We start from the raw sequence: 22,353 nt of genomic DNA, 5'->3' as shown, positions 1-22,353 counted from the left end.
CTATTATGAAGAATATTGCTTGAGCATTTGTGTATAGGTTTTTCTGTAGACAGGTTTTTATTTCTCTTCAGCATATATCAAGAGAGGAATGTCTGGAACACATGGTAATTCTATGTTTCACTTTTTAAGGAAATAGCAACTGTTTCTCAAAGTTGCTGCACTACTTACAATCCTATAAGCAAGGTATGAAGGTTTTAATTTCTCCACATTCTTATTAACAAATGTTATTATCTGTCTTCTTTATCTTTTTCATACTGGCACAAATAGTGTGGTTTTCATTTGCATTACCACATTAAATATGATGTTGAGCATTTTTCAGGTACTTATTGACCATTTGTATAATTCTTTGGAAAAATTACCTCTTCAGATTCTTTGCCCATTTTTAAAATTGGACTGTCTTTTCATTATTGACTTCCCTATCAGATACATGTTTTGCAAATACTTACATCTATTCTATGGTTTTCCCTTTCCCCACATGAATGGTATTCTCTTGTCACACAAAAGTTTTTAGTTTTTATGAAGTACAATTTATGGGTGTGTTTTTTTGTTGCTTGTGATTTTGATGTCATACCTAAGAAATTATTGCCTAACCCAAGATCATGAAGATTTACTTCGATATGTTCTTCTAGGAGTTGTATAACTTAGCTTTGACATTTAGGTCAATGATCCATTTTGAGCTAATATTTTTGTATGGTGTGTGTTAGGGGTTTTATTCATTCTTTTGCATGTGTATGCACATGTCCACTTGTCCCATTTATTGAAAAGACATTTCTGCATTGAAATGTCTTGTACTCTTGTTCAATATCAGTTAATCATAAATGTGAGAGTTTATTTCTGGACTTTCAATTTTATTCCATTGATTTAGATGTCTATCCTTATGCCAGTGCCTCAGTGTTTTGATTCTCATATCATTTTTTTTAAAAAAGCATAGGAAAGCTATGTAATTGGCAAATTGGGAAGAATGTCCTTTTGAACTGGGATAAAATTATTTTGCAGGAATATAGAGGTGAAAGGAGTGAATAAATATTTATTAAGCACTATTATATATTGGCATTATAGTAGAGATCTTCACTAGCATTGATAATAATAACCAGATAAGAGTCATAATATCCCCATGTGACAGATAGTATCATCATCATGGAAACTAAATTTTGGAGAAGTTAAATGACGTGCCTAAAATTATTTAGTAAGTAATCGTGGAGCAAGTGGAATTCACACTCAGTCACTAGGAAATGAGAACCCATGGTCTTTTCATAACTATGATCTTTCCTTATCACGTATCTAGTGAAAACAAACTACAAGGTAGTGGAGGGATTTGAATTAATTAATATCAAACTTTTGTTTTCATGACACTCTAGGAAACTAAAGAGGAACTTATATAAGTTTTCACCTGAGGCTATTTTTTTCCCATTGATCTTTAGCGAGAATGGGAGAGAGAGAGAAAGGGAGGAAAGGAAAGAGGGAAGGAGAAAAACATTGATGTGAGAGAGACACGGGGATTGGTTTCCTTCCACACCTGCCCTGCCCAGGGGCAGGGATTGAGCCTGCAACCTAGGTATGTGTCCTGGACTGGGAATCCAGCCTGTGACCCTCCTGGGTCAGCGCTCTAACCACTGAAAACACCAGCCAGGGCTTACATAAACTACTTTTAAGACAGTTGCCTACCAGCAAAATCTGACAGAATATTTAAAGATCTTACTCTTCAGCAATAAAAACTAGTTTTATGGTTCATTTTAATTACATGGCTTATGCTATTCTCATTTGTATGACTTTAAAAGTTATAGAACATTATTTTGTGTAATTAGCATAGCACAATGCCATTCTGCTGGAAGAAAAACTAGAACTCATCTAAATAGTGTAGGTTGGCCTTGCTCTTAATTCTTGTTTTCATTGAATCCCTTCCCAAGGTTGTTCTGACATAAACTCAGGTCATAGTTGTCAAGTAGGTTCTACGTGAAATAACGGATTTAGAATTGAGAAAGATTTGTGAAGCCAATGAAAAAAATGTCGTCTTGTTGTTGGTTTTTGTTTGCATAATTTGTTTGAGATTCCTTCATTTTTCTTTTCTTAATTGGGGTCACAGAGAGTATCCTGGGGGTCCCAGAGTCTAGGCAGACGTTAAGTTCAGGTAATGCAGTTTCAGCCAAGATAGAAACACAGTCTAGACACTTCTGTTATCTCTTGTCAACTTTTTACCTTCTCTGCTCCACAGGGCAGGAGCGTATTGCTTTCTCTCAGTGAAGATGCTGCACCTAGAAGTGTAGATTGTCCAGTGTTTCTTTTGTAAGAATTTCCATGATTCAATTCCCCTCAGAAGTCAGTGCCAGGAAAAAGTTTGCCTAACTTGAGGATCAACTATGGTTCTTTCACCAGATCGTGGGAACTATATTATTCTTTGCATGTCGTTCTTACCTTGGCTCTGGAAAGCCCAGAGCTAATGTTAATGCTCAGCTATGGTCAACGGAACCTTGCTAAGAAGATCCTTTACTTCCTGTTATTTTAAATAACGAGCCACCCCAAGGCCATTTGGAAATAGTCAGGAAAATTAATAATACTCGATGTTTTTATTATCAATAGAAAATAATATACATTCTAATTCTAGCAGTATGTGAAAACAAGGTGCCCAAGTATTGGTAGTTTTACAGATATGCACGCTGGTGCTTCTTGTTTTAAGGAAGAGGACTGGCAGAGAAAGTAAGAGGAAAAAGTTCCTTACAGGCAAGGTTTTCAGATTGAAGACTACATTTTTTAGTCTGGGCCAGATGAGGACAAGCATCCTCTTCCAGTGCATAAATAAAAAAATAAAAAAATGGCAGTAGTTTTTCAAATTCTCGTCTTTACATTGCTATTAAATCATGCTGAGTGAGCATTTTTCAAATTTTATTGTAGGCACTAATGAGGGTAATAGTTTTGAGAGCAACACACAAGTCATCATAGAAAAAGACAAAGCTAGAAACACAAGTCAGGGGCCAGAGGCACAGCCCGGCCGCTTTAAAGGGCTGACGCGCTCTTTCTCTGGGTGCTTTCACGCCTGTCAGGAATACCGTTTAGAAGCTAATCCCCCAAGAGTCTTTGTATTATGGACGTCTTCGGAGAGAAAGTTTTGTAATCCAGAAAAAACGTCTGCAGGTGAAGACTGGAAGCAAGTAAAGATTTAGCGAATTGCGTTTGCCCGTTAACATGTTATTGAGCGGCTAAGAATGTTGCATAAATTGCATGCAACCTATAAAGTGGTATTGCAGTAAAACATTCTCACTATATGGAAATTTCCACCTCACTTCAGGGGTAAGTTCATTTGGATGAGGGCCAGATGGATTTGTTCATGGTGGTGGTGACATAATAGGAGGAAATGAGCGGAGCACCTTCTTGGGTTGAGTTTAACCAGAGTCACGTGGAGTCGAGTTTTGGAACCAGAGGCAGGAAAGCAGACTCCTGCTCTAGAAGTCAGTGGCAAATTAAAGTTATTGCTTCATTTCTAGAAGGAAGGAAGGCCAAGAGGGAGAGACCGTGGCCTGAAGATAAAAGTGGCCAACAGTCCTCAGATTTTACCAGGAGAGAGGAAATGCCCAAAGTTCTGAGAGTTTGTTTCTCCCATGACTTAGTCGAGGTGCATTTTGAGGGCTGTGTTTCTCTTTGGCTCTGTTGTTGAGGTTGTTGTTAATAGATATGAGTGGAAAATGGACGTATTTTTTCTATAGAGCATTGAGATTTTCTTTATCAGGAGCTCATGACCCCTTGTATTTGACTTGGTCCCCCTGCTGCCTGTTATGTGCCTATTGGTACTTGTAATACTTGTTCCTAATTAGGGACATTTAACTATCCTCATTTATCAGACACCCTAACAACTTGATAACAGGATTTCAATAAAAATGGAGGAAATTATTTTTTGTATGTACAGCCTTCATTCTCACTTTTAACTTAAAAAGTGCCAGTTTGGAAGCAGAAATTGAAATATGACATGGCATCTGTCACCCGTAGACCAGAACACTGACTTTAATAGGCAGAGTCCTTTTAAATCAGAAGAGCCCTTCAAGTTTTTGTGCTCAAAATTGCCATTTCTCCACCCATACCTGGGAAGGAAAATGGAGTCTTATAATTTTAGATGGCTTCTTTATACAATTCGACCCATGGACTAAGAAGAGCAGAATGATAATTTTAAGAGACTGATTCTTCATAGGACCCCTAGTTGGTGAACTGCAATTTTGCTGGTTTCCCTGAAGATATTTGCAGTTGAAATAATTTAATGTTATATGTGATTTTTAAAGGACATTGATTTCCAAGCTTGTGGCTAGCGCTAAAATTCTGTGATCACAGTATAAGGAAATTTCAGTCTCTCAAAATGGGTAGTGGTGGATTTGAAAGGTAGTGTGTTTTGAAGGTGAACACGCAAATTTAATCTTTCGCATGCAAACAATCGTGAAAATGCATCAAATGTGTCTGCTGTAAGTGATTTTATTTAAATCCCAAACAGATTCCTTCTCAGAATAGGAAACAAAGCGTTCACAGGTGGAAAATGTCTGCCCTGTTGCTGTAAGTTACACCAGGTGGGGTGTAATGTTCAGGAGACTGAGTGATCTGCACAGGCAAGTACTTACATTCGGAATCACATTTTCACCAGGCCCAGGGTAATTTTACCTTATGGCCCATCCGATGGCTCATAATTATCTTCCAAGACCTTGTCATTTGACCAAACTTGGCAGATTCCCTTTAATTTCTTCTTCATTTATGCCTCATAGCAAGTGTTTCTTGAAAATGTAGCTGTAGCACATGATAGAAGCAGCATTACCATCTCCCAAAGTTTCTGCTGTCACCCTTCTTTCCCCCTGTCTGCCTGTCCAGAGAACGGAGCAGGTACTTGCTTCTCAGACTATACCTTTTATCCTGTCTCTCCTTCTCTATTCTTTCTTCCCTTCCAATCCTTAGTTTGTTGATTCCTACGAAGTGTACTTGATCTATTCTTCCGGTCCAAATGATCCTATCTGGGGATACTTGCTTCGATTTGAGCCCAAATAGCAATAAACATGGTTCTGAGAAAACTCTTTGTTTTTGTTGTTGTTGCTGACGTTTAGCTCTCCTAATTCATCAGATGGTTTATTGGTGTTAGAGCACAGCAGGAAGATTCACATGGCTCCAGGTGATGTTTTAAACGTCATTCCAATGGTAGGCTGAGTGACCTGTAGGCTGGACAGACTGCCAAACTCCAGGAGTTTCAGCATTTCCTTCATTTCAGAATGAACTTCGTGATCTGATCAAGCCTGAGACCTCAGGGACATAATTATCTCTCCTCTCTTATCTTCCTGAAGCTTCATGGAAATACATCTCTGAGAGCCTCTCTGTATCTGCTTCATCTGATGTGGGACAGACAGCGCCGGCTATCTTACTGCAGATCTCCTGCTGGGGATAACGGCGATCTCCTGGCACACGCGCTTGTTGGTGTGGAAGTCATTGCCCAGGTACTGCTCTATGATGGCCCTGGCTGTCTTCTTCACTGTCTTGGTATGAACTCGGCCCGTCTTGGTGGGTCCCTGGTGAACGAGCCTGAGAAAACTTTAGTTGTAGATCCCAAGTGGTTCTCCTGTGAATTTAATAGCACAAGGGACACATGGGTATAAATTCCCTAATTTACGCATCCCAAGTAGGCCTTTGCTATGTCAAACATTGTGAAGATACAAAAACATAAGGCTCAACCTTAGCCCTCAAAGAGAATAAAAGATAGCCCTAGCTGGTTTGGCTCAGTGGGTAGAGCATCGGCCTGCAGACTGAAGGGTCCCGGGTTCAATTTTGACCAGGGGCACATGCCTGGGTTGTGGGCTTGGTCCTCAGTGTGGGGTGCGCAGGAGGCAGCCAATCAGTGATTCTCTCTCTTCATTGATGTTTCTATCTCTCCCTCCCTATCCCTTCCTCTCTGAAATCAAATAAAAATATATTTTAGAAAAAGAGAATAAAATGTAGTTGCAGCATCAATTCAAGTTGCATCCATATGAAATGTGTAACACCACCAAATAATACAAACCATCTGTGATGCCCTGTTCAAGTATCCACATCCATGAGGCAGACATTTTTGTGTTTCTCTTGGTTCACCGATGCATCCCTGTGCCTGGACTGTCTCTGGCACATGGTGAGTGCTCACTGGATGTGCGGAATGAAGTACAGTCTGCTTCTTAAGCATAGAAGTAAGTACAGTCTGCTCTGTACCCGGCATATTTCTGTAATGAGAGCATATGTAGCACAGATTAGCTCATTCATTATTGATTAGGGAAAGGATATTAGTAAAATGGGGTGGTGGAATTGGCCACATGCAATTGTTCTCAGCACCTCATATTTTGCACCATTAAGAGCCGCTGCAAGCAAAACACAGCAAGATGCGATTTGTGGAGAGCACCCAGTGCTATGCCTGATGCCCACTCACTCCTGGATTGATTTAGCCATGAGCTCTAACTTGGAAAAGCTTATTGGGAAGAGGGAATGTACCTCTTATTTGTGCATTTTGTGCTTATCTTCCTAACTCTGCACCCTCAAACAGCTTTCCTTTCCACCTCCTCATCCATTACCTCATTTTTCATAAAGGTCAGGCCCTATATTTATGTTTACTATAATATTTCTTAGGAATTTAACATGGCTCATAAATTCTTGCTGGAATGGTTCTTTGGAACGATTACTGGGGTAGAGTGTGTGTGCGCGCGCGCGTGTGCTTGTGTGCGTGCACTGAAGTCCTGTTCTACCAAGGGAACTTCACTAGATATTTGGGGGATGCAAAGAAATATAAGACTTAGGCCTTCGAATAATTCCATCCCTGTTGTGAAGACTGTCCCAGCAAGCCTTGTGCATTAGGCCTGCAATAAGTACTTATTTGCATTAATCTGCTAGGGCTGCCATAACGAAATACACAGAGCAGGCGGCTTAACGTACAGAAAGGTATTTTCTCAGTTCTGGAGATTGGACGCCCACGAGCATGGTGTTGGCAGGTTGTCTTTTTCTGAGGCCTCTCTCCTCAGGTGGCAGAGAGCCACCTCGCACTGTGTCTTCACATGGTTTCTCCTGTGCACGAGGGCATCCCTGGTGTCTCTCTTTTTAAAATTTTGACTTTTATTTTTTAAGTTTTTATTGAATTTCTTGGGTGACTTTGGTTGATAAAATTATATAGGTTTCAGGTGTATAATTCTGTAACGCATCATCTGTATATTGAATTGTGTTCACCGCTCCAGGAACGGTTGCTGTTTTCTTAAGTGTTCTGGTTGCAACGTTACATACCCTGTTTCCCCGAAAATAAGACAGTGTCTAATATTAATTTTTTCTCCCAAAGTTGCGCTAGGTCTTATTTTCAGGGGATGTCTTATCTTTCCATGCACTAGGTCTTATTTTTGGAGGGAAACATGGTAGCTTTTGAGTAGTTTGTTTCCCCATAAACCTTGTTATTTCTAGTGTGTGATTTTAAAAAAAATGGGAAGAACGCACACATCCTTTTATAGAAGAAATGTTGTATCACAAACTTCATTTGCAATAAAGATAAGCGGGGACTTGGCTGTGAGAGAGATGGAAGAGAGCATTCCGGTTCTGGTAAGAGCATCAGAAACTCCCGCGTGGATACAGTATGGAACCTTCGAGGGGAGGAGAGGATGCCTGGCTGGTGAGAGCACCCAGCTCCCGGGAGCGGGAGTGGGGAGGTAGGTGGCTTGGAATAGAAAAGTTTCTCAGTGATTCAGAATTGTTCTGTGTCAGAGTGCTTCTAGAACAGGAAGTGGCCTGCTTCAGCAAACCTTTAACCTGTAGGCTTGTACAGACGGATCCAGGGCAAAGAGGGGAGCAAGGAGGAGGCCCCTGGAAACACGATGCCTCTAGAGAGCACCGAGAACCAGGCAGTGGTCTTGCAGAGGACGGGGCTACAGGAACGACCTTGACAGTGAAGAATCAATGGGATCGCCTATGGGCAATGCAGGGGAGAGGTCACGCGACTGGGTGCAGGTGTCCCAGACGATGGGCTGAGAAGTCAGGGACAGGAGGCAGGGAAAAAGAGAAGAAGGGTTTGCTTGGCTAAGTGCCGAGTCCCCCCTACCTGTAAATCACAAGGACTATTGCCACCTTAACGCGGGCCCTTGAACTCTGTGCTCTTTGCTCCGGGGCGGTGTTGGTTGTTAGTGAGCTCCCTCTCTGCGCAAGGATTCTTTTGGGGCTGTCGCCTAGGAAATTCACCCTGAAACCTCAATTTGAGGCAGGGAGGATAGTCATCCCCAAGCAGTCTGTTTACAAACATCCTTCCAGACGGTTCTCCCTGAATGCCTAACCCAGAGACTCCCAGGTCAGGGAAACTCAGCCCCGCGCGCGCTCGTCCTCTCCGGAGAGGAAAGCGAGCGCAGGGTCCAGGCAGCCCCGCTCCGGCTTCGGATTCCCGGGATCGCCCATCGGACACTTCCCGCCCGGGCCCCGGCCTGGGGGACGGCCCCGAGCCCTCCGGGCCCGCTGTCCCCCGGAGCGGAGTCCGCCTCCCGCCCCGACGCCACCCGGGCGCTGCGCTCCACTCGGGAGCCGGGTCTCCACTCAGTCCCCGGAGGGTCCCCGCGCGCCCGGGGGCCTGGACTGGGCTCCGGAGGCGCCGCCGGACGGAGGGGCGCAGCGACCCGCTCCCAGGCCCCCACCCCTTCTCCGGGGATCCCCTTTCCCCCAACCGCCCGGGCCCCGCAGGACACTCCCCTCCGGAGGCCGGGCCTGCCCCGCCCGCCCGCCCGCGCCGGGGGAGTCCCCAGCCCACCCCGCCCCCGGACGCCCGCCCGCCCGCCCGGGAGAGAGCGGGACGGGCGGCGATGGTGACTGGGCAGCGGCGCGGGGCCGGTCCGGGGCGGGGAGGCGCGGCGGCCGCTTTCTTCCTCCGCCCCCGCCTCTGTCTCCTCCCTCCGCGCTCCGGCGGCGGCCCAGGTCGGCGCTCCGGCTCTCCCGCTCCTCCTCCCCCACCGCGGACCCTCTCCCCACCCTCCCCGCGCCCCCTCCTCCCGCCGCCGCCGCCTCTCTCCTCCCTCCTCCTCTCCCTCCTCCTCCTTCCGAGCGCCGGCAGGGCCCGGGAGCGGCTGCGGGAGGCGTAACGGGAAGCCCCGCTGGGCAGGCTGCGCGCTCCGGACGCCGAGCCGGGCGGTGAGTGGAGCCGAACCCGGCGCCCGGGGAAGGGGAGCGGCGCCCGGGGAGGAGGAGCGGCGGCCCGGGCGGCGGGGCTGGGGGTCCCCGCGGTGGTGCCGGCGGAGCCCGGACGGGTGCGCGGCCACTGGAGCGGGAACTCCGCTCCGGCGCCCCGGAGCCCGCGGGGAGGGCAGGGGACCGGGCGGGGAGCTGCAGGGACGGGTGTTGGACCCGGGGAAAGGGGGGAAACGGCTGTTTCTGCCCTCACTGCCGCGGCCGCCGGCGGCAGGAGTGGAAAAAAGTTGTGCCTGGAACTGCGATCCCCGGGAAGCCGGCGCGACCGGCGGCACGCGGGTCTGGGGCGCAGCTCGGCGGGTCTGGGGCGCAGCTCGGCGGGTCTGGGGCCGCGCCCGGGGGCCTGGTCTGCGGCTTGCGGGTCACGCCGGCCACAGACATCAGCTGCTCCTCGGATCTGGGCTGCATGTTTGTGGGCAGCCAGTGATTTGGGGTGCGGGCTGCAGGGGAGGGCGGCGGGTGGGGAAGACCACATCTGGAATGGGTGGGCAGAGCCCAGTGGGGCGAAGGACCGGTGGGGAGACTGTGTAAGTTTCTGGGTATTTTTAGATACAAAGTGTGTCTCCCCCCCCCCCCCCCTTCCACTCAGCGGTCTAGTGTGCTTTTTCCCTACCATCCCGTTCCACTTGTATTTCAGGCGGGTCGTGAATTTCAGGAGCGTCCACGAGCTCTTTCAATGGGAGTCCAGACGGGGTCGGATCCCATCCCTCCCCCCCCCCCCCCCCCCCCAATCCTCGCTCCCATCCCGGGCATTTCCTGTATTTCCCGTTTTCTCTCCTTGGATTGTGTGCGTGCCTGTAGGTTGCCATCAGTGACCCACACGGACAAGCAGAAACGGTTGGAAATCGCCAAGCGGCCTCTTACTTAGACGAGTGTGCCTGAACCGGAGGGGGAGGGGCGGGGAGGGCCAGGGGCGAGGAGAGGGAGAGCCCAGTCCTGGGAGTGCAGCCTGAGTCACCCCTGGGACGGGACCTTTGTGGGACCTTTGTCGTCTGCAGGTTACTTTTACTTCACCCGCTCCCACGATCGAATGTTCATTTCTTTGGCACTGTCCTTTCCGCATCTTTTCTGCCGGTCCTCTTTTAAAAAAAAGTTTCCTTTTCAAAGTTAAGAGATAGGGAACGCATGCTGGCGGGGGAGATGAAATGCTTTAAAGAGAGGGAGAAGAAATAAAACCCAAGATTCTCATTTCCTTTTTGCTGTCCCACTGTGATAGCCTCGTTATTCATCCATGTCAGGAATCTGATGCTGATGAGATGATAGTTGAGGGGTTTGAAGTAATACCAGATAAAGCCCGATGTTTCAATAACATTTTCCCCAAGGAGCCACAGGGAGAGCAGGTGTGTGGCTGCTGTGGTTTGCAAAGGGTGCAGCAAACATTGTATACTAAAAAAGGAGACAGTGCGCCTCACTAGAGAAGATGGGGGTGGGGAGCGGGAATCCTCTGCCTTCAGAGCGGCCCAATTCGGAAGAATAATTACACTGCAAATAAACACTCTTGAATATAATTTGAGTCATGATACCTAAATCAGTAATTTGTCAATAGGAAGGAACCAAGGATATTTGTGGATGAGAGCCATGTGATGCCTTCTGGTAAAATGTAGACTGTTCATCCATGTGATGGGCCCAGAATGGAAGGCATCTGCCTACAGAGATGCGTGGACTGATGATTAAAGAGATTTTACGGAATATAGTGTTCGGGCAAGGCAGGAAGGAGAAGTCCATGTAGAGACAGAAAAACAATATATAGAAAAGTACATATTTCTTTTTAATGAGGAATACGTACATATATATTTATAAAAGTTGAGAAGCTATATGTATACACATATATAAGTATATATGTATATATGTATATATGTATATGTGTATATATAAAAGTTGAGAAGCTATATATATGTATATATGTATATATATGTGTATATATGGATATATATAGTTTCTCAACTTTTTTTATTGCCAAGAATTGACAAAGTAGGAGACCAAAAATAGGAGACCCAAATTGAGGTTGTTGAGGCCCCAGAGTGCCATGAAAGCAAGTTATTTAATGTCAGCCTTGACTTCTTTGTTTGTAAAGTGGTAGTGATAAGAGTTCAAGTGAAAGGATCACCTTGAAGGTTAACTATGATTACTTTTGTGTAGGACTTGGGGTGGTGTCTTGGGCTAAGTACTCAGCAATGTTAATGGTGGTTGTCAAGTATTCCAAACAGCCTGGAAAAAGCAGTGCCTTTCTGAGAGGTGGAATGTAAGGGCCCTTGATTTCAGAGGGAGCAACTTACAGCAGACCCTGAGCTCCGCTGTACCCATGGCCCTGGCAGTCCACACCAGGGGCTTCCTAGAACTTGCAGGCTGCATCCTTTGGCCCATTCTGGCCAGTGTTTTCTGGAACTCCGATTCCAGGAAATGTGTAGTGCAGGCTCTGTGTGGACCTGAGGACCAGAGCGCAGGTGTGGTGTGCAATTCCAGGCTTCCCTGCCCTCTTGCAATGGCAAATTCTCAGGTTCCAGGGCCCACCGCAGTAAATATCCAAATTGTATTCGAGGCAAACAAACAAACAAACAAACAAACAAAAAAACAAACAAAAACCACTTTAGTGATGGGCATTGTGAGTGCCTCTCTTGGGAATCTTAAAAGCATTGAGTTTGTACTCAATGCTTACTTCTCTTAGAAAGATACAAATAGTAAGTCAATATCTAATCTCCAGAATTTATTCCGGAGAGCAACTTTAAAGTATCTCTTGAGGTTAATGACACATTGTTCCGTTTTTTGTTTTGTTTTTACCAAGGTTGTACCTAAGAGCAGAGTAAACAAAAGACACTCTTAGCAAGCCTGTATTTTTTGAGCCCGGGGAGTAGGCTGTATATTGTCTTTCTGATTTGGGAGGAATGCCTGTTTGCTCAGTCATCCATTCTTCTATCCTGTCCTTCAGCAAACACCCCTGGAGCCTCTCCCAGGGGCTAGGCTTCATCCCAGGGGCAGCCTCTGCCCTCAGAGCACACATTTAGTTGGGGAAGCAGCGGACCTCCACAAACCCTGGATGCTCCCTTTGGATTCAGGAGAGTCTGCCCCTGGAAAGCAGCCTGCTGGGTGCGCTTCTCTCCCACAAGCTAGCCTGGTTAGAGGGGAGCAGGAGGGAAAATGGCTGGGGGCAGCCAGTCCTCTGTGCCCTCCATGGGGATAAGGGACACAGGGGAGCCCATTTCTTCTTGTGCTTTATAAAAGTATGTGTCCAGCCTTAACTGGTTTGGCTCAGTGGATAGAGCGTCAGCCTGCAGACTGAAGGGCCCCCGTTCGATTCCGGTCAAGGGCACATGCCTGAGTTGTTGGTTCAATCCCCAGTGGGGGGTGTGCAGGAGGCAGCCGATCAATGGTTCTCTCTCATCATTGATGTTTCTATCTCTCTCCCCTTCTCCCTTCCTCTCTGAAATCAATAAGAAATACATTCTTTAAAAAGTATGTGTACAGTATGTGAGTCGTGGCTGACCAGAACCACCAGCCAACGTGCCAAGGAAGCAAGCAGCAGTTTTTCTCAGAGGTGAGCCTTCCCAGACTTAGCAAGGCAAAGAAGGAACGAAAGGTCAGCTCTTATCATCAACTTATAAAACCTGTGTCCAGGGAAGAGTCTGGTCTGGCATTTGGGATAGTTGATGCTCTCGAGTGGTAGAAGGCATGACTGAAAGATTAAAAGGAAAGAGTGCAAACTTGGTTTTTCATGGACCTTTAAGGTTTTGCTTCTGTTTTTCACTACTTTTAAAACCACAGTAATGCCTGAAGCAATAATGCACATATTTGGAGTCTGGAAGGCTTGAAAAGGTCTGAGGTAGAGAGGGCACGCCCTGGTAGTGGCTTGGACTGGAGGCATGGTTGTCAGGGAGGCACCATCGGCTGTAGGGTCTTGGGTGCTGAGCCGGGGAGTAGGACCTTTATCTCAGAAGCTGTGTGGAAGATGGAGAATTTGCAGCAGGTGAACGAGGTGATCATGTTGTGCTTTGGGAAGAACTCAGTGGCCACGAGGTGGGCTAGCTGACAAGGTGGCCAGGGCAGGGGACAGAGCTGCGTGAGGTTGGAGGCGGGTGCAGGAATCCCAAGGGGATTGAGGGGGAGTGTGGGAGTGAGGGGTGGGGCAGATCTGGAGAGACTCCCCACACTTCCTTGGTCATCTCCGGGGCTGGGCATGTAGGAAGTGGGGGAGTCCAGGGTGACTGCTATGGGTCATGGTGCCATTCACTGAGGTAAGCTGTGGAGAACCTCGGTTTGGAGAGATGGCAAGGCGTAGTGAGTTGAGTTGAATCCAAAACTGAACTGAGAGCCAGAGAGCCAGAGAGAGAGAGAGAGAGAGAGAGAGAGAGAGAGAGAGAGAGAGAGAGAGAGAGATATGCCTGGCAGAGAGTTGGCTACACAGGCAGGAAGAGAGGTCTGGAGCTAGAGATGAAAGATGGAATTATATTCACAGAAGTGGCAAGTGGTTGCCTGGTTTTGCAGAGATTTACTAAATAGAGAGTCATCTGTGTCCTTGCAACTGAATTTCTTTCCTTTCATCTTTTCAACAGGCCTGACGGGATAATCAGGCTCCTGACCTTGATCTTAAATGACCAGGCCCTTACTGGTGTTATTTTGTAGACTTTGTGAGATCTGTTTATGCTCTTTTGAACTGAGATAGTTACAAGGAATGTGTGTAGAATGGCTTTGAACACATTTAAACAGCTGGGATGTAAACTGATAAAATTGGTACTCTCCAACCCACATCCCAGGGCACACACATGTTTTATGAATACAACTAGAGGTCCGGGCAACGAATTTGTGCGCAGGTGGGGTCCCTCGGCCTGGCTGCACTGTCTTACTTAGTCCCAATCGGGGGCTGATTGGGGCTGGCAAGGCTGGGGGAGGACCATAGGAGGTTGGCTGTGGGAGCACATTGACCACCAGGGGGCAGCTCCTGCATTGAGCATCTGCCCCCTGGTGGTCAGTGCACATCATAGTGACTGGTCGACCGGTCGCTTAGGCTTTTATATATATATATATATATATATATATATATATATATATATATATAACAAAATATATATATAAAACAAAATATATATATAACAAAAAATATATATAAAATGTATATATATAAAACACACACACACACACACATATATATATGTTTTATATATATTTATATATATATATAAAACAGTGAGAAATAAATGTCTGTTGTGTAAGTCCTCCAGTCTGTGGTACTTTGGTATGGCAGCCTGAGCTGATTAACCTGCGGGGATGTGTTGTATTTTAAGAAAACAGTCACCTATGACCCCCCCTTGTAAGATGGCCTTCACTTGCAGAGAATGTAAACTAGTTTTGTGTGCATTTATAAAATACTGAACATAGCCAAACAGGTATGTATGTTATCTGCATGCTTTCTTTAACTGCATTACCACCAGCTAGGTCAAGAGAAACACCTAACTTTGACCTTGATTTGACAGGCAAGGAAGGGGAACCTTCAGTGTATTTTGATTTATTTCTTCCTGTGGGCTTGTTCTGATTTTGACTTACAAACCACAATTAAAGTGGCATTATTGACACTTAACATTTTTTCAGTCAAAGTTAAATAAGGCTTCCAAAGTGTTTAGTGAGGCTGAACATTTGAGGTTCTATTTAGGTCAGTGCAAACAAACTAACTTCTAAAACTCTTCACGTGGTTTCTCAAATAATAAGTACTAAACTCTGCACCCAGTTAGAGTAGCATCTGAATGAAGAGCATTGAGGGTTTTAGCAAGGTCACAACGATGTTTAACCCTGAGTGAGGTGACATTAGTACAAAAGCAGTTCTTTTCTTGTGTCTTTATGCACAGAATAGTTCAATAAGGTGTTGGTTGCATAAGGTAATACCGTATTTGCCATGCAGGCTGATGATGTATGAAGCTAGGGTGTTATAGCAGTTGGTATACCGTCTTTTAAAGCACCCCCTCTTTGTGGAACTAAGAACATTTGGTTGTGAATTGAATCTTTCTGATCCTAAAAGTGCACAGACTCTTGGGGACCCCTGGATTGCTGGTGGGCAGCTGCACACATATTTGTGGTTCTCACGTGTTTATCTGCAACTGCTCAACACTCCTGTCTCCCCAGCATTAATTTTTCCACCTTAGAGAGGATGGTCGGTGTCTCCTGGTCTCTACGTGAAGACAGCAAGAAGGCAGCTGTCTGCAAACCACAAAAGGGGCTCTCACCGGGAACCTTGAGAACGTGTACTAGGCGGCCTGACTTTTGTTTTCATGTCCACAAGGGGCAAGGCTTATCCGCCTTTTTATTTGAAGTTACCATATGGCCCTCCGGGGCTATTGCTGTTAATTTGAATTTCATTCATTTGTGGGATAAATAAAAGAGTGCAAAGTAGACCCCAATGAACGCTTGTTGAATTGCAGGTGGTAGTATTTGATTTGTGCACAACCAGACCATTATTCCTCTTACTGCTGTGGGTTGAGGGGAAGGCCAGTAGGGAGTATCAATCATTGTCAGTCTGTGTAACCAGCAATAATGCCTCACCTCACCCATGCCTCTCTAACTAGGGTGCCATTAAAGGGCACTCTGGTAGCCACAGACAGACTCAAAGAATGTGGACTAACATTTTAATTGGTTACCTTGGACTAGTGGGGTCACAGGTGACTGTTTTCTTATTTTCCTTTTTTTTCCAGAATTTCAATAAGTAGCATGCTGCTTTTAAAATCAGAACAAAACTGTTGTTGGTGGTTTTTTTGTTTGTGTTTGTTTGTGTGTGTGTGTGTGTGTGTGTGTGTGTGTGTGAGACAACACTGTACATCAGCTAACATCTGTGGTACGTGCATTATGCAACAGTTCTCTGTCTTGAAAAAGAAATGGAAATTCCTGTTTGTATAACTACGGTCACTAACCCTGGAAAGCTGGGGGGCTGGAACCAGGCCTGGGAGCTGTGTCCCACAGCCAGAGTGGGCAGCTTCCTCCGGACACGGGGGGCGTGCTCTGTCCGTTTGCATAAACGTCGTCGGTGCGATCTGATGTGTTTCCTTTCTATATCTAAATGTGCGCACATCTGTTTGGTTGGTAAGTACGGAATCTGATTGGTAAGAAGTACTGCATTAAATATGCACTCTACTGACATTTTTTTTAAAAATGGTTTGTGTTCAGCAGAACTTGGACTAGCGGCGAGGTCTTAAATAGCCCTTTGGCTGCAACTTGTCTGCATGCCCGGAGATTAGAGGGGCTCTCTTTCCTCTGCTGAGCCTATTGTTCAGCATTTTCTTTCTTTCCATATCCAGCCGTGTTGTCAGGGGCACCTGGAGTTCAAGCTTCCTCTCTCCGGGGGCAGCTGCAGTCGGGCTGAGTTTCATATGTTGTTTTCCAGTTTTGAGGCATTTAGCCAGTAATTTAAGGGTGGCTGCGATGGCACAGACAGTAGCCTCATTTCATCTTCCGATAAGTGGTACATGGCACACACTTATTTGGGACGCATTAACTTCTTAAAAATTTTTTCTTTTGAACAGAGGGATCAAAATTTTCCTTTCTTTCTTTTTTTTTTTCTTTTTTTTTTTTTTTTTTTTTTTAGCATTTTATTTGTTTTTTTAAACTTACTTTTTAATTATAGTCGACATACAATATTGTATTAGTTCCAGGTATACCGCATAGTGATTAGACATTGATGTATCTTTCGAAGGGATCAAAATGTCTGAAATTAAAAAGAATAACCTGGAGAGTCTGGGAATGACAAACGTACCAGTGAGCAGTCTTCTTTTTTAAAGTAAATAACTGACCATTTGTATATGAAATATACACTTTAGAAAAACATGGCTCCCAACTTTAAAAACAATCTAAAATCACATCCATTTTTTTTTTAATGGCCGTCTATTCCTAGAAGATGGTTCTACATAGAGAAATATGTCTCAACAGATACGTACTCTGTCATTTGCTCATTCTCAGAGTAGTCTTTTCAGGGTTCCTCTGTAGTGGAAGCTTATAATTTTCCAGCCTAATTACTGATTCTGCATGGACGCCTGCTGTAATATGTAGCATGGTGCGCCGGCTTACACAGGTGACTGCAGGTCATTTTCATCCGAATCTTTTCGGTAAATGAGTATGCTTAAGTTGTCTTGTCTGTTTACGTGTATTTTTTTTTTCACTTTGTGCTTAGGTATATGGTTCTTTTATTGGTTAGTAAAAAAAAAAAAGGGGGGGGGGCAGCATCAGAGGGAGCTAAGCTGATGTGTGGAATGCTTAAACTATAATCCAACCAAAAAGAGCTGTAGCCGTTAGTGGCCACGCTGAATGATACGAGCCCGAGTGGTGGTGGTGGTGGTGACAAGGTGTGGCAAGGCAGTGTGTACACCGGTGTGGAGAGGTGGCTGGCAAATGCTTTAGGATGGTCCGATCAGTGATGCTACGGGGACCACGGGCTCTGGTGGTTGGAAGCTAGACTCCGGGACACTACGAGTATGTTAGCTTCCTTAGCAACTACCTAGTCAACATAATGTACATGTCTTTAAAATTTTTAAAAACATTTTTAAGCAAGAATTGTCACCAGGTTAGATTTCCTCTAGCTCATTATATGTTTGTATTTAGTTTTTAAAATCTCAGCCACGAGATTTCCCATTTCTCCTGGTGACGTTTCAGCTTTCTCATTCGGCCATGTTGTTTCAGCCTGAAGCTAACGTTGAATTCTGACCTATCATCTGTCATGTCGGCATGCTGTGCCTCGTACTCTCTGCTCATCAGTCATTCCAGTGCTTTGAGTCACTGCTTGGTGCTTCTCTGTTCAGCCTCCCCTCGTCATTCTCCTGGTCCTCTTAGTAACCAAGGGTGCATCAGCCTGTGTAGGCAGCTGGAGGGCAGAGGGCCGGGGTCCGTGCCAAGATACAGAGGAAGCTAATCGTACCCGTGACCTCGACCTCATTAACAATGTGCTGGAACCCAGAGGGCCGGCATTCCTCGGTATTGTTTGACTTTGGATTGTCTCTACTGATTTATGGTCCTGGGTCCCCCGCTCCTGCCTTCTCCGGGAGGCAGATGTAAGAGCCAGAGGAGAATGTAAGAGACTATCGGTACTCACTGCCTCCTTTTCACTGCCCACCAGTCGGGCTTTAGATTGTCAGCTGGCCCCTGGGCTCTGCTGATGGTGATTTGGCCTCAGCCTCAAGACAAACCGAGACTGACGAGACGTGATGGAAGATGGCCTCTTAGAGTCTGGAGCATAAGTAGGTGGCTGATGGCCTGGACGTCCCACGGGGGGCTGATGGCCTGGACGTCCCACAGGTGGGGGTAAAGCATGGCACTCTCCACGCTTTAAAGCAGGCTCCTCAAACCTGGATGTGCAAAAGATTTAGGTGGAATCTTTTTATTTAATTTTATTTTTAATATATTTTATTGATTTTTTTTCACAGAGAGGAAGACAGAGGAATAGAGAGTTAGAAACATCGATAAGAGAGAAACATTGATGAGCGAGAAACATCAATCAGCTGCCTCCTGCACACCCCCTACTGGGGATATGCCCACAACCAAGGTACATGCCCTTGACCAGAATCGAAGCTGGGACCCTTCAGTCCCCAGGCAGACGCTCTATCCACTGAGCCAAACCGGTTTCGGCTAGGTGGAATCTTTTTTAAAGTGCAGATGGATCCAGCAGGCTGGGTGGGGCCTGGGGCTCTGACATTCTAACCAGCTCCGATGCTGATGCTGCTGGTTCTGTGGACCACGAGGAGCAGGGCCTCCCATTAGCCCAGGGCGGACAAGACTGTGGAACCATCCCCAGAGGCTGCAGGCTGAAGGGGCTGAGCTCAGAGAGGCGCCTGTGGGGTCTGACATAGACTTGGTTGCCTGCTACCTAGGGCTGCTCTCTGTGGGGACGAGCCCGCAGGCTGTCTGCCCGCCCCTTCCATCCGGGCTGTGCCCGCTGTGCCCGCTGTGCCCGCTGTGCCTGCTGTGCCTGCTGTCAGGAGTCAGCTCTGCAGGGACCGGGGTGGTGGAGGGTATTCCAGGCAGGATGTCGTTGAAGGGAGAGGTTTTGTTTTGCTAAAGTTTTAGTTACATTCATTTCCTCATTCATGTTGATTATATTCCATATTTAACTGAATAAAAAAGGCTCTCACTTCCTCCAATTAAGCCTGCATTTTTTCTCATACACCCTAGCACTTTGAAGTTACGTGATTACCAAGTTTTTAAAAAGTTACCTATTGTTTCGTTTGGAGCATTTTTTTCTAAAACTCGCCTGACACTCTGCTGGGGTGCTGGCCGGACACACACACTCCCAGACCCCACCCCTGCCGTTTTCACTTTCTAGGCCTCGTGGGTCCCGGGAGTCTGTGTTTTTTAAACACAGTATCTAGATGGTCCTGATCGGGCAGGTGTTAGAGACACCAGGTAAGAGGAACATGCTTTAGAAAGCCACCCGCCTGAGCCTGCGGTGCTGGTGGCGGGAGGGGCGCCTCCCTGATGCTTTCCTGGCCTCTTGGGTACCTGGTGGTGAAGGCTGGCGCCCGCTGGCCCCATTTCCATCTTCATCTGGACACGCGCTTCTGAGCTCACAGAGAGCCTCTTACCTTGCCTGGATGGGACCAAGTCAGAGAGTCCTTGGTCAGCAGTGTAAAAAGTCGGTTCTGAGGCCGTTATTTTTAGGAAGGTTTTACAGACATGGATTACTAACTGCTTTCGAGGTTTCTTGAAAAAAAAAAACGGGGCTATTTAAGCGTTGGGGCTCTGCAGAGGTCTTAGGAATGTCTTGAGGCTGACTTTCCCCACGTTTTTCTCTACTTTGGCTCAGACACTGGGATCACGCACATCCCTTTCCTAAGTCAACGCTGACAGATGGAAAAAGGGCCCCTCACCCTCCACAGGCAGCCCTCCCCCCTCACCCCCTCAGGGGCAGCGTCACCTTATAAAACAGGGGAAGAGGGAAATGGTCAGTGTGGTGGGATTGGAGGGCTGTGGAAAGGGTTCCTGCCCCCAAAGGTGGAATTCGCTGACTGCTGTGCCTACAATCTACCATTAGAGGAACCTGTGTGAGATGTTTCTCTTTAGACGTCGTATTCAACATGTAAGCATCCATAGGTAATGCAGTAATTATTTATACCTTAACAGCAATAATTTCATAAAACGCTTGTACAGATCAGCTTGCTAAGGGTGTGACTGATGGGGTGATAGGCAAGGAGTGCCGGCCTGGGTGCAGGGGTGGGGCAGCTCATGAAGAGCCCAGGAAACCGGGAGGACACTAGGCAGAACTGACTCTCATTCACTGTGTGTGTGTGTGTGTTTATGTGTGTGTGTGTGAGTGTATGAATGTGTGTGTGTGTGTGTATGAGTGTGTGTGAATTTGTGTGAGTATGTAAGTGTGTGAATGTGTGTGTGAGAGTGTGTGTGATTGTGTGACTGTGTGTGAGTGTGTGTGATTATGTGACTATGTGTGAGTGTGTGAGTGTGTGTGTGTGTGTGTGTGAGTGTGTGATTATGTGACTATGTGTGAGTGTGTGTGTGTGTGAGTGTGTGTGATTATGTGATTATGTGTGAGTGTATGTGTGTGTGTGTGTGTGTGTGAGTGTGTGTAGTAGGGACTTTAGTATCCTTGATGCTTCTGTCATACTTCTATCTAACCTGGCCATGTCACATACACTGAAAAGCCAGGTGGTTTATATTTGAAAATTAAGGTTAAACACCATCATTGCACTTGGGATTATTTTACTCTTTCTTTTCATCTATTTCATGTTGAGAGAGAAGCTCGGGAAATGATCCTGTTTCTGTCCTGCTTACGGGGGGGAAGAGGGGATTGGCCAGCGGCAGAAACCTTCCTTCCTCCCCCGACAGGCTGTTCCCAGTGGGTTTTGAGGACGAGGGCATGCTCTTCCAGACCCGGGGCACTTAGAAAGTGTGCCTCCGTGCACGCTTCTCCCTCCAGCCACGCACACGAACAGCCTCCAGGAGCTCTCAGCTGCCCCTGGCCCCTCCAGGGGCTCCTCGCCTGCATTTCCCTCACCCCAGCTCCTGGCGGCGCCTCCAGGCCTGCTCACCGCCTCTTCACCTCCGTCTCCTGGGCTGTCAGCTCCCTGAGCAGGGAGGTGTCCCCTTCATGTGACTGCGGCCGTGGCGGCATGGCTCCTGTCAGCGGAAGCCCTCGGGAGCACTCTGCGGGAGCTGTGGCAGGGAGGAACTGGGCGCAGGTGTAATGGGAGGGCCTGGCTCGGCCGCCCCGCTGCTGAGTTAGAGCAGAAGCATCCTCGCCCAGGGCTCTTTGACCAAAGCCCTTAACCCGCCAGGTTTCCTGCTCTGAGACCAGAGAGCCTGAGGCACGGCCTGCGGGTCTGCACCGGGACTGTTAAAGACGGGCGGCTCCACGGTCACCAATGCGGCCCTCTCCTGCTGTTTTCCAGGTGAACGGGGGAGCAGATGCTGGAGTTCACGGCCGGCACCGCCTGTGCCTCTTGTTAAGCAGCTCCTTCTCCACCGGTAAGGGCTGGCTCCGGGGCCTCCTCGTGCTCGGAGGAGGTTGTGGGAACACTCTGATCGCCACCCAAAGTTCTCATTCATTTAAAAGAAAATGCTTACCCTATCCCAGAGGTTTCCCCACTTCGCTCTGTCCCACCTCCCTAATCTATCACCAGTGAATTTCATGTACCTCACCTACGTCCCTTTCCTCTGATTGCAATGTAAAAATATAGAAATGTAACCCGCCATTCTCCGGAGCATTATCTCAATCCTTTGTGGTTCTGCTTCCTGGCATATGTTGACAGTTTGGCTCAAATAAACTCACTAAAATTCTTATAAATCAACAAACAAACAAACAAATAAATAAAAAGAAAGAAAGAAAATGCTTAAATGTAGGGCAGCGTCCCCTCTCAGGAACGGGTCAGGTGGTCCCCGCCCCGGTGGGCAGTTACCGGGGGAAGAGCTTTCCCCGGCTGGCTTTCTCCTGGGCATGGCTGGCCTTCTTGCCACCCACTGCTCTTCCCGCCCTCTGGATAGGTGCGTGAGAATCCTCTTCCTCAGTGAAGTCCTTGCCCCAATTTCACTTGTTATGCATCAAACTGTCTGCTTCCCTGCTCACACCACAGGCTGCACTGGCCATGGTGAGCTTTCCTGGCTGGTTTGTGCACGCCTCCTTCCGCCAGTCTGTGCAGAGCCAGCTCCCACCTACCTTGGTGGCTGGCATGGAACAGACTTTCAATAAATGAATGCATG

General features: G+C 46.9%; 1 protein-coding gene and 1 pseudogene across 3 annotated transcripts in view; one reads left to right on the top strand and one right to left on the bottom strand.

The window, feature by feature from the left end:
- Positions 1 to 4,994: 4,994 nt before the first annotated feature.
- Positions 4,995 to 9,588, bottom strand: LOC311621087 (small ribosomal subunit protein eS17-like; annotated as a pseudogene). The gene is made up of 2 exons: positions 9,374 to 9,588; positions 4,995 to 5,547 (listed from the first exon to the last, which is right to left on the bottom strand). The product of its transcript is annotated as a small ribosomal subunit protein eS17-like (transcript).
- Positions 8,783 to 22,353, top strand: part of LHFPL2 (LHFPL tetraspan subfamily member 2) — a 136,746-nt gene continuing 123,175 nt past the window's right edge. The window contains exons 1-2 of one of the 2 annotated variants that reach the window (XM_084881353.1): positions 8,783 to 9,123; positions 21,546 to 21,621. The gene's annotated coding sequence lies outside the window, so the exon portion shown is untranslated. Of the gene's footprint in view, positions 9,128 to 21,545; positions 21,622 to 22,353 lie in introns of both variants that reach the window. The other variant, XM_084881354.1, reaches the window with a different exon arrangement.

This window comes from Pipistrellus hanaki, assembly GCF_964339955.1.
Source record: "Pipistrellus hanaki genome assembly, chromosome: 4".
Taxonomy (NCBI): domain Eukaryota; kingdom Metazoa; phylum Chordata; class Mammalia; order Chiroptera; family Vespertilionidae; genus Pipistrellus; species Pipistrellus hanaki.
Note: the sequence above shows the minus strand (reverse complement) of the source record. Positions and strands in the feature narration are given on the sequence as shown.